General features: G+C 53.6%; 1 long non-coding RNA gene across 4 annotated transcripts; it reads left to right on the top strand.

The window, feature by feature from the left end:
- Positions 1–232: 232 nt before the first annotated feature.
- Positions 233–9244, top strand: LOC112923974 (uncharacterized). Of its 4 annotated transcripts, none has more exons than XR_012001878.1 (7): positions 623–1085; positions 1516–1692; positions 2876–6279; positions 6969–7112; positions 7230–7373; positions 8503–8655; positions 8961–9244. It is a non-coding gene; the product is annotated as an uncharacterized lncRNA (long non-coding RNA). The 4 variants fall into 4 exon arrangements; XR_012001877.1 differs by having other exon boundaries at positions 694–1085; positions 2876–2957; XR_003235806.2 differs by lacking the exon at positions 623–1085 and adding an exon at positions 233–316 and having other exon boundaries at positions 2876–2957; positions 8503–9244.
- The last annotated feature ends 270 nt before the right edge of the window (positions 9245–9514 follow it).

Below are 9514 nucleotides of genomic sequence, written 5' to 3'. Positions count from 1 at the left end.
TCTGCCATTTCCCCCACTGTCCCCCGAGGCCCTGAACTGGCCGCTTCCGCCCCGCCACTAAAACCAAGCCCGCGGCCCTCCTTGTCGCTAACTCCTGATGGACAGGCCACAACTTTTGCTTTTATAGCCCACGGCCGCATCACTGGGGCATTGCTCAACGGGACGATTCCTCCACCGCCACCGGGGAAAAAAGTCCCTCCCCCACCCTCCCCTAGAAGCGACTCGGGCGGGTCTCCCGGGCGGCCGTCCCGCGGATTCCGGGTTACCCACGCCTCCCCTTCAGCAGGGCTTCGTGACCCGGGGAAAATATTTCAAGGTTATATTTGGGATGCGATTTCCGTGAGGGAGAAACCTGTTTCGTTCCTGGCGGGGGGAGGGTGAGGGGGTGGAAACAGCGCTCCCCGAATCGGAGCGGGGCAGCGTGGGGGAGGCCGGCTGGGGCTCGCACTCTCGAGGGGCCCGGAGGAGACGCCGGGGTCGCCTCAGGTCACCCCGCCCCGCGCGAGTCCGAAAGAAGGGCCGGCGCGGCGTCTGGAAAATTCCAGGCGGCGGCGGAGGGATCTCTGCAGAGGGCGCATCGCTCCCCGCGGCGGCGGGTGGGGGCGGGGCGCACCGCGTGACTCCTCGGGCGGCGGCTCGGCCTCGTGAGCGCCGGTGACGTCAGCGCCCAGGCGCGCGTGGGGGGTGGCGGGGCGGGGGTCCCGCGCGGCGCGAGTCACGACCGTCCCCAGGAAGGAGGGGACTGTCCGCACGGTGTCCTCTGTGAAGCGCGCGCGGAGCTGGGGGCGTAGCGCCTCTGCTTCAGAAACTCTGTCATTTTGTGCTGTTAGAAGTGTCTGGGGGCAAGTTGATCCGAACGTTGAGCCCCGTGACGTTGCTGCCTGGTGGCTCCTGGGGAATGTGTTTATGGTTTTGTTGTGCTCTGTGGCCAGGGGCCTGAAGGTTTGAAGTCTTTCATAGCAAAACTCGCTCCTGGAATAGGCTACTTAATGATTTTTCGTGATGTATTAAGTGGAAATAAGTAGTTGGCAAGATAATGAAATCAAAGTCTTGTTTATGGGGGAAAACTGCAGAACTGCATGGCGGTAAGATCAAAAGGGTGTAGATAACCAACTCGTTTTACGTTTGCATTGGGAGGTGGGGGAAAAGGGAGACAAAAAAAATAAACGACTGAATTTGTCCAGGGCAGTTTACAGCCTGTGATTGGGCCTCAGGACTCTGAGTCATCAAACAGGACTTGGGGGCACTGCCCGCTGGCTGCTCACATACAGCAGGCCTCCAAACTGGGTCTTTTATTCTTTAAGATTTTTATTTGAGGGCAGCCCTTGGTGGCGCAGCGGTTTAGCGCTGCCTGCAGCCTGGAGTGTGATCCTGGAGACCCTGGATCGAGTCCCACGTCGGGCTCCCTGCATGGAGCCTGCTTCTCACTCTGCCTGTGCCTCTGCCCCTCTCACTCACTGTGTTTCTATGAATAAATAAATAAAATCTTTATTAAAATTTTTTTTTTCATTTGAGAAAGCACAAGTCAAGGGAGAGGGAGAGAGAATCTCAAGCTGGGTCCTCCTTGAACGTGGAGCTTGACTCGGGTCTCCATCCCATGACCCTGAGAGCACCACCTAAGCAGAAACCAAGAGTGGGACTTAACTGACTCAGCAACTCAGGTGCCGGCTGTGTGGATCTTCTAAAGCAGAGGTAAAAGCAAACCCTCAGACTCTCAGCCCCTCCACCAAGGCCAGGCCTGAGTGCTTGGTGAGGCTTTTGCAAAGGGCAGTTGGCATCTCCTTGTCAGGGTGAGGGGAGAACCACAGCTTGAGACCATGTGGCCTCCGTTCAGCCCTGGCCCTCTGAAGTATAGGGTGGAGGGACTGTGGTCAGATTAACCGAAGTGAGGAGGACTTGACCAACTCTCTGCCAGAAAGTCTCCTCCAAAAGTAACCACCCATGCCCCAAAACAAAACGTTCCCTGACAATAGGTTCCCTTAGCAACTGAGAGGAAACTGGGAGAGAACTATTCCCCAGTCTCTGCAACAAGGCGTGGGCAGGTGGGGCTGGGCCCCTCCTTGTGGTTCTTACAAAACTGATGACTCTCATGTGACCCTCAGCACTGAAAACAATTTGTGGCAAGTCCAGGCTTGTCCTCTAGCAGCTGCTCTTCTGCCAAGGAAAGATTCCTGCAGCACACCTTCATCTAGATCTGCCCCCTCAGTCTTGTTCTGACAATGTTTCCAGGGGTGGGTTGGTGAGACTTGGCGTGAAAGAACAATGTGAGAAGAGGGATTTATCAGAATGTTCTAGAAGCTCTGAGGTGTGTATAATACTAAGCAAGTTCCTTTCCTGCTGCGTCACAGTGCCAGGCTGTGGAGTCAGCCCTATATTTATCTACAAGGCGCCAGAGAGGCGGTAGTCTCCATGGCTCTGTGGCTGCTTCCTGGGCCCACTTGAAGTCTTACCTTGCTTTTCTCTACCTGTAGTTTAAAAATCGTCCTTCAACGTTATCATTCCCAAGTTCCAGAAACAAACTTCCTTAGATTTTTTTTTTCCCAAAAAAGTAGTAGTAGGTGCAATTAGCAACATAAAACATTAGGATTCTACTAAGCTTAGGATTCTCTATCACAAAAGGCCCTAAAGCCCTGTGTGCCCTGGTGTCTGGAGCTGCTCTGGCCACTGACTCCATTTGCAAGGACAAAATGGCAGTTTCAGGGGGTCTTGTTTAGAAGCTCTCCTGGCCTCCAGTTCTATACAGCTGGTGTTCTTTGGGAAAGGAATGTACTTATTGAGAGGAGTGGAGGATAGTGTTAAAAAGAAATGGCATATCTAAAATGGGAGTCACGTCTGCTAAACCCCACCAAAACTTAATGCCTAACTTTAATTGCAGTGTCGGACCAATCAGTCTGGAATTTCCTGATTCACTCTAGTGAGGCAGCCTGCATTAGAAGGCCCCTGCTCTTCCACCTAAAGTAAGGTGACCTTGGCTTGAACTATTTTTCTTTTGCTAAGATCCTCCTTGTCATACCCTATTTCGGTCTATAAAATCCTTCTATTTTCTGCAGCTCCTTTCCATTTATCGGATGTTACACCCAATTCATGAATCATTGAATACAGCCAGTTAGGTCTTTACATTTACTCAGTTGAATTTTGTGTGTGTGTGTGTGTGTGTGTGTGTGTGTTTTTAACAGTAGAAAACCACACAGGGGCATCTCTGTCCTGCCTTAGGGAAGGCCAAGATAGTCTTAAAATGAGGTGGACAAATGTGCTTGGGTTCTGCCTCTTTTTCTGCAAATAAGGCTAAAAATACCTCCACCCTGAGGGAGGAAGAGAGCAGGCAGTGCAGTCAGCAGATTTCTTTGGATCAAAACAAGCTATTCCAGGAAACAGCTGTAAACAGGAACTCCGTGGGGCTGGTGAGGGATCCACCCAACCGGAGTGAAGCCCTCTCCTCCCTGGGGAGCCCACTTGAGAGCTTAGGGTTGGAGGGGAAAGGAGAACAGGAAAGGACCCATTGGGCAACATCTGGATTTTTAAGGGTCAGGGCTGGGGTTCCAAGTCCTTTCATACAGCCATGGCTGTCTCTCCACCTTATTCTGAAGCCAGCTCAGCTCTGCTTCCAAACACACACCAGCCTAGGAAAGCACCCAGATTTCCTGCATGAGCCACTGGAAAACAGAAGAGGGGAGAAAAAGGGGTTGTACTTCAGGTTCACACCAAGGGCAGGCGACCAGAGAATGTGCCAGACTCTGCTCCCACTCCCCACAGGTCCAGTTCCAGGGCTGTGGCCTCCTGGGTCACCTTGGCCCTCTGCTCACAAGAACCTATCAGTTGGGCCCTTTACCCTCTGAGCCATGAGGCCTCGTGTCTCAGCCCAGGAGGAAGCTGCACAGTCACCGTGTGCTGGCCAGGAGCCCTAACTGCCCTGCCAGGCCCCACCTCACAGCAGCCCTTGCAGAATCAACAACCTACACACATGCCACCCCCACCCCCAGCAGCCCGGGCTCAGGACGACAGCCCCCATCTCACAATGTGGTCCTGGGCCGGCTCTTAACCTCTCCCAGACATTCTTTTCTCATTTTCACTTAGGTAATTCTGACCTATTACGGTTCTGCCTGGAAGGCTCTTCGCCCATTGCCCATCTGGGCCAGCCGCTGAGGGCTCAGGCCTCTGCCTGGAGGTCACCTTCGCAGTGGGTCGTGGACTGCACTGGGGCTTCGGCTCCTTGAGGGAGTGGTGGTTTCTGTTTGTTCTGCCCTCCGCTGGCTCCCCGGTCCCTGGCACACAGCAGACCTCAGTGTGTTGAAAAAAAGCAGTCTATGTTTTTATAAAGGTCACTGTTCACTGTGAGGCTCTCAACAAATATTTGTGATATTGGTGGATAGAAGGAAGGAAACAAGTGCCCAGGTCAGCAGCAGTCCCACAAACTCAATGATAGGCCCAGATTTAGGGGCCTGTCCAGCCTGGATGCCCAGGTCAGGAGATGAGGAGAAAGCATCAGGGGCTGCTCTCTGTGGGTGGGGCCCAGCTTCTCACCCTGAACGCCTGGGCCCAACTGAGAGGGTCCCTGTCTGCTGGCGCTGGCAGAAGGCACTTGAGGGAGAGAGTGTCAGGGTTCGGACTCCCCAGACCCTGGCTCACGAGGGAGAGGAGTTGGACATGCCTACCTACATCTCATGCTCGAACTAACTTTCTCCCTTCCCTTCCCTTCCCTTCCCTTCCCTTCCCTTCCCTTCCCTTCCCTTCCCTTCCCTTCCCTTCCCTTCCCTTCCCTTCCCTCTTTTTTTCTTTTGTTTTTCTTTCTAAGATTTTACTTATTTATTCATGAGAGACAGAGAGAGAGGCAGAAACATAGGCATAGGGAGAGGCAGGCTTCCTTTGGGGAGCCCTGGACCCTAGGATCATGACCTGAGCCAAAGACAGATGCTCAACCACTGAGCCACCCAGGCATCCCCATGCTTGAACTTTCTAAGCCCACATGGACTAAAAGGCAGGCAGCCAGTGGGGGGGAGCAGGGAGGTTAGGGGAGGGGTTAGGGGACAAGTCCTTACATACTTGACCCTTGTGTCTGGTCGGGGCATGGGGCCTGTGGGCTCTCAGTCCCTGATGCTCTTTCCTGAGGCCTCCCTGCTGCTCGAGCCAGACTTTACTTATGCCTTGGCTGTGCCTCCGGGGAAACAACTTGGAGGATGAGACTTAGTCTCCTGCCTCTGGAGCTCCTGGATACTCTGCCACATATACCCGAGACTCCTGGCATCAGGGCCCTGGTGGCCCAGTCCTGCTGACCACTTCCTGCTTTCCCTGAGTCTTGCCCAAGCTGACTTGCTGCCTAGAACTTGCCCTGCCCTTCTCCTGCCAACTCTCTCTGGCTCACTGTCACCTCCTTGTGTTCTGCAGCCCCTGCCCCCAAGGGTTCCCCATCCCCCTTACCCCCCCAAATCTGAGCACCTGTGTCATCACTCCTCAGCCCCCAGCAGAGGGAAATCCTATGGATCTAGAGACCTGATCCCACAAGCCTTGTTTCTTTTGACCCTGGCTGTGTCCTACCAGTAGCCCCCAAACTTCCTCAACCTCCCTATTGCTGGCTGAGCAGGTCCCGCTTTCCTAGGCATCACTCTTTGGCTTGTACTCACCTTGCCAGCCTGTTCCTGGTCCCCATCCACCAGGAATCCACCAGGAACTGTCTGGTGACAGTTCCTCTGGGCAGGGAGCTGGGGGACGCTGACATCCTACTAGGTTTGCATAACCCCCGAGTAAACCCTCTTCCTTCTCCGGGCTGCATGCAGCCCCTACTGCCAAGGCTCCCACTTCTACTAGGGTGCCTGCTGCTAGAGTCCTTGTTCTCAGGCCTGAGTCTTGTCCCTACAGTGACTCCACCAGAGCACTGGTAACTTATTTTTATTTTTTTAAAGATTTATTTATTTATTCATGATAGAGAGAGAGAGGCAGAGACACAGGGAGAGGGAGAAGCAGGCTCCATGCACCGGGAGCCCGACGCGGGACTCAATTCCGGGACCCAGGATCGCACCCTGGGCCAAAGGCAGGCGCAAAACCGCTAAGCCACCCACGGATCCCCAGAACTGGTTATTTATTTATTTATTTATTTATTTATTTATTTATTTATTTATGATAGTCACACACAGAGAGAGAGAGAGGCAGAGACACAGGCAGAGGGAGAAGCAGGCTCCATGCACCGGGAGCCCGACGTGGGATTCGATCCCGGGTCTCCAGGATCGTGCCCTGGGCCAAAGGCAGGCGCTAAACCACTGCGCCACCCAGGGATCCCCAGAACTGGTAATTTAAATTGTCCTTGAACCTCTGAAGGAGCGTGTTTTGCTCTAACCTCTGCTGTGCACCGCCTCCGCTCCCCCAACAAGGCGTGCATGGCACCAGGGCTTCTGCAGGTACAATAGAAACCCTCTGAGTGGTGCCACTGGCCCTGGAGGCTGCTGACCTTGACACTATGAGGGAGGCCATGCTCTCACTGGCCTAGAGTATCAGCAGTTACCATCACCCTCCTCACCAAATGCCAAGGTCAAATAGGCAGGGGACACTGTAGTCCTGAGGAAGAGCCAGGACTACTATTATTCTCCTTCTTGCAAACTGTATTTATGACAAGTAGTTTTAAAATAACCAGCGGGCTCAGTATGGGTCCGGGAGGCAGGTGCCAGAGAGATAGCTGGGATGGGGGTGGGGCCCACCGGGCTGGGACCTGGGACAGTCAGCTCCTGTGAGCACAGGGTGGAGCAGGAGGGAGATGACTAGCCCAGGGTGTGCCCACCCCACCTCCTGGATTTCCCCAAAAAGCTAGTTTTAAATATTTTGATGCGATTATCATTTCTTTTTTTTCTTTCTTTCTTTTTTTTTTTTTTTTTTTGACGCGATTATCATTTCACAGAAATTCCAAAGCAAAATCTCTTTGCAGGACATGGATCCTGGTGTTTGGAAAATGTGGGTTGCCTCACCCATTGGTGCCCTTGCAGGTCCAGGACCCTCTATCATGGACTGTAGGAAGGTGGTGGCAGTCAGGAGGCACGGCCCCTGCCTGGAGACGAGGGACGTATGCAGCGCCAGGTGAAAGGCCTCCCAGATTCTGCCTCAGGTTCCAGATTACAGGGATCTGGACGGTAAATGCCAGGATACCGCCTCAGCGGTGCAGCTGCAGGAGGAAAGGGCGGGCTCAACTGCCCCCTTCTGGCCATAGCTGGACCTGCAGGCAGTGACCTTTGTCCACTCTCCCCCAGTTTCACAGACCTCTGCCCCTGCCAAATTGTCAGCCTGGTGGAGGCCAAAAGAGGCGGCCAACCCTGGAGCACCTGACTTTGCTGCTTAAAACTGAAGTCCTGACCCAGGCCCAACCCTACCACCGCCTTCTGGCTGACCCTGGGGTAAGTTGCCTGCCTGCTCTGATTTGGGCAGGGAGAGTGTGTCAGGTGGCTGTAAAATGTCCTCCTTGCCTGGGAGAAGGAGGAGCCATGAGAATCTGCCCTGAAGTCTCCCACTTCCCTTGGCTCTGGGCTGTCAGAGCCTGTCAGGCTTAAGGTCACAGCCAGGCTGGGTGTGGCTCCCTGTGAGGCCCCTCACCCCCATACCCTCTCACTGTCTCTATTATTATGGAACCTGTCAGGATCTCTCCCCTAGGAAGCCTTCTTTCATCACTGACTCTCCTCCCCATCTGTTGTCTGTTCCTTTGTCTTCTTGAGTTTGGGTATGGCCAGCTCATCTGCCTGGGCAACCATATGTATACAAAGTTGCTTGTGGGGCAGCCCCAGTGGTGCAGCGGTTTGGCGCCGCCTGCAGCCTGGGGTGTGATCCTGGAGACCCTGGATCGAGTCCCATGTCGGGCTCCCTGCGTGGAGCCTGCCTCTCCCTCTGTCTCTCTCTATATGAATAAAATAAAATAAAAAAAGAAGCCGCAAAGTGGCTTGTGTTCCTGGTCATGTGTGTTCCCATGGCCACCCTGGGATGGTCACTCTGAACTTTTCCAGCTTTATCTGTGTACCTTGAGCCTTTGGCTTCTTTTTTTTTTTTTTTTTTAAGATTTTATTTATTTATTCATAGAGACACACACAGAGAGAGAGAGAGAGGCAGAGACACAGGCAGAGGGAGAAGCAGGCATTATACAGAGAGCCTGACGTGGGACTCGATTCAGGGTCTCCAGGATCACGTCCTGGGCTGCAGGCGGCGCTAAACAGCTGCGCCACTGGGGCTGCCCGACCTTTGGCTTCTTACACTGAGCATGGAAGCTTTCCTGGCTGCCCTGCTGTATTCTGAGTCCAGTGGGGCTTCCGGCTTCCTGTGGGTATCTTGTCCCACTAGCAGCATGAAGCCCTCCTCTTGTGGCTGGATCTGAGGCAGCCTACTGGCTGCAGCTGTGACAGGAGCCACCCATGCCTGACTCACTGAGAAGCTGGGATTGGGAAGGCTTGTGGAAAGGTCCCGGATGCTGTTAAGTGGTGGAGAATGGCCCAGAAATGCCCTAACCTCTGAAGGGATTGCTTGTGCTGATTATTCCAGTGATCTCTGCCGTTGGAGTTGGGAAGAGCTAGGGGTCCTGAGGGACTCTGAAGATCCTTGTATTGCTGCACTGACCCTCATGAACCTCTTCTGGCCTAGGGCCTCTGGAGCAGGTGCTGGCTGAGGCAGTCTGTGTGTGCCAGCCTGGGGGAGGTAAGCCACTATGCAACCCAAGGGCAGCTGGTATTTTAAAATAACCACCTTTGATGCACTAAATAGCCCCAACGAAGACCGAGACTGTAAACCATTAGGATGGTATTAGGGGTTGAATTGTGTCCCTTGCAAAAAGATATGTTCAAGTGCCAACCCTTGGGACCTCAGCATGTGACCTTAGTTGGAAATAGGGTCACTGCAGATATAATTAGTTATGATGAAGAAGCCTAGGGTGGGTGGGCCCCTAATCCAATGTGACTGGTGTCCTTTGAAGAAGACACCCCTATGAAGATACATACATACAGGAAGAAGCCATGTGATGACAAAGGCAGACTGAATTTATGCAGCTTTGAGCCCAGGAATGCCAACGATTGCAGAAAAACACCGGAAGCCAGGAAGGAGCGAGGAGGGGTTCCTCTGTAGCTTTCAGAGGGAACGTGGCTCTGCCGACACCTTGGTTTGGGACTTCTGGCCTCCAGAACTGTGAGACGATAAATTTCCATTGCCTTAGGCCCCCCAGCCCAAGATGCTTTGTTACAAAGCAGCTCCAGGCACCTAATAAAGGTCGAACAGAGATGCGTGAAAATGACTTCCGGAACATGCTCTTCCAAGATGAGTGAATGAGGGAGCCTGACACAATCACAGATACAGTCACACAGGCTGCGGATGGTTCCATATCCGTTCCCCAGCATCACCCACAACCTCATAAAGCAGGGCTGATTATCTCCACTTTACACGTGAAGAGACTGGGGCCCCGCAGAGATGACGTCTAGCCTGACAAGGGTGGGGGATCCCGACCTTTCTGACCACCTCTCCTGCCTCTGCAAACAGGTGCCTGCCTCTCAGTTGTGGATGTGTG

Source organism: Vulpes vulpes, chromosome 5 (genome assembly GCF_048418805.1).
Source record: "Vulpes vulpes isolate BD-2025 chromosome 5, VulVul3, whole genome shotgun sequence".
Classification (NCBI taxonomy): Eukaryota; Metazoa; Chordata; class Mammalia; order Carnivora; family Canidae; genus Vulpes; species Vulpes vulpes.
This window is presented reverse-complemented; position numbering and strand designations above follow the sequence as displayed.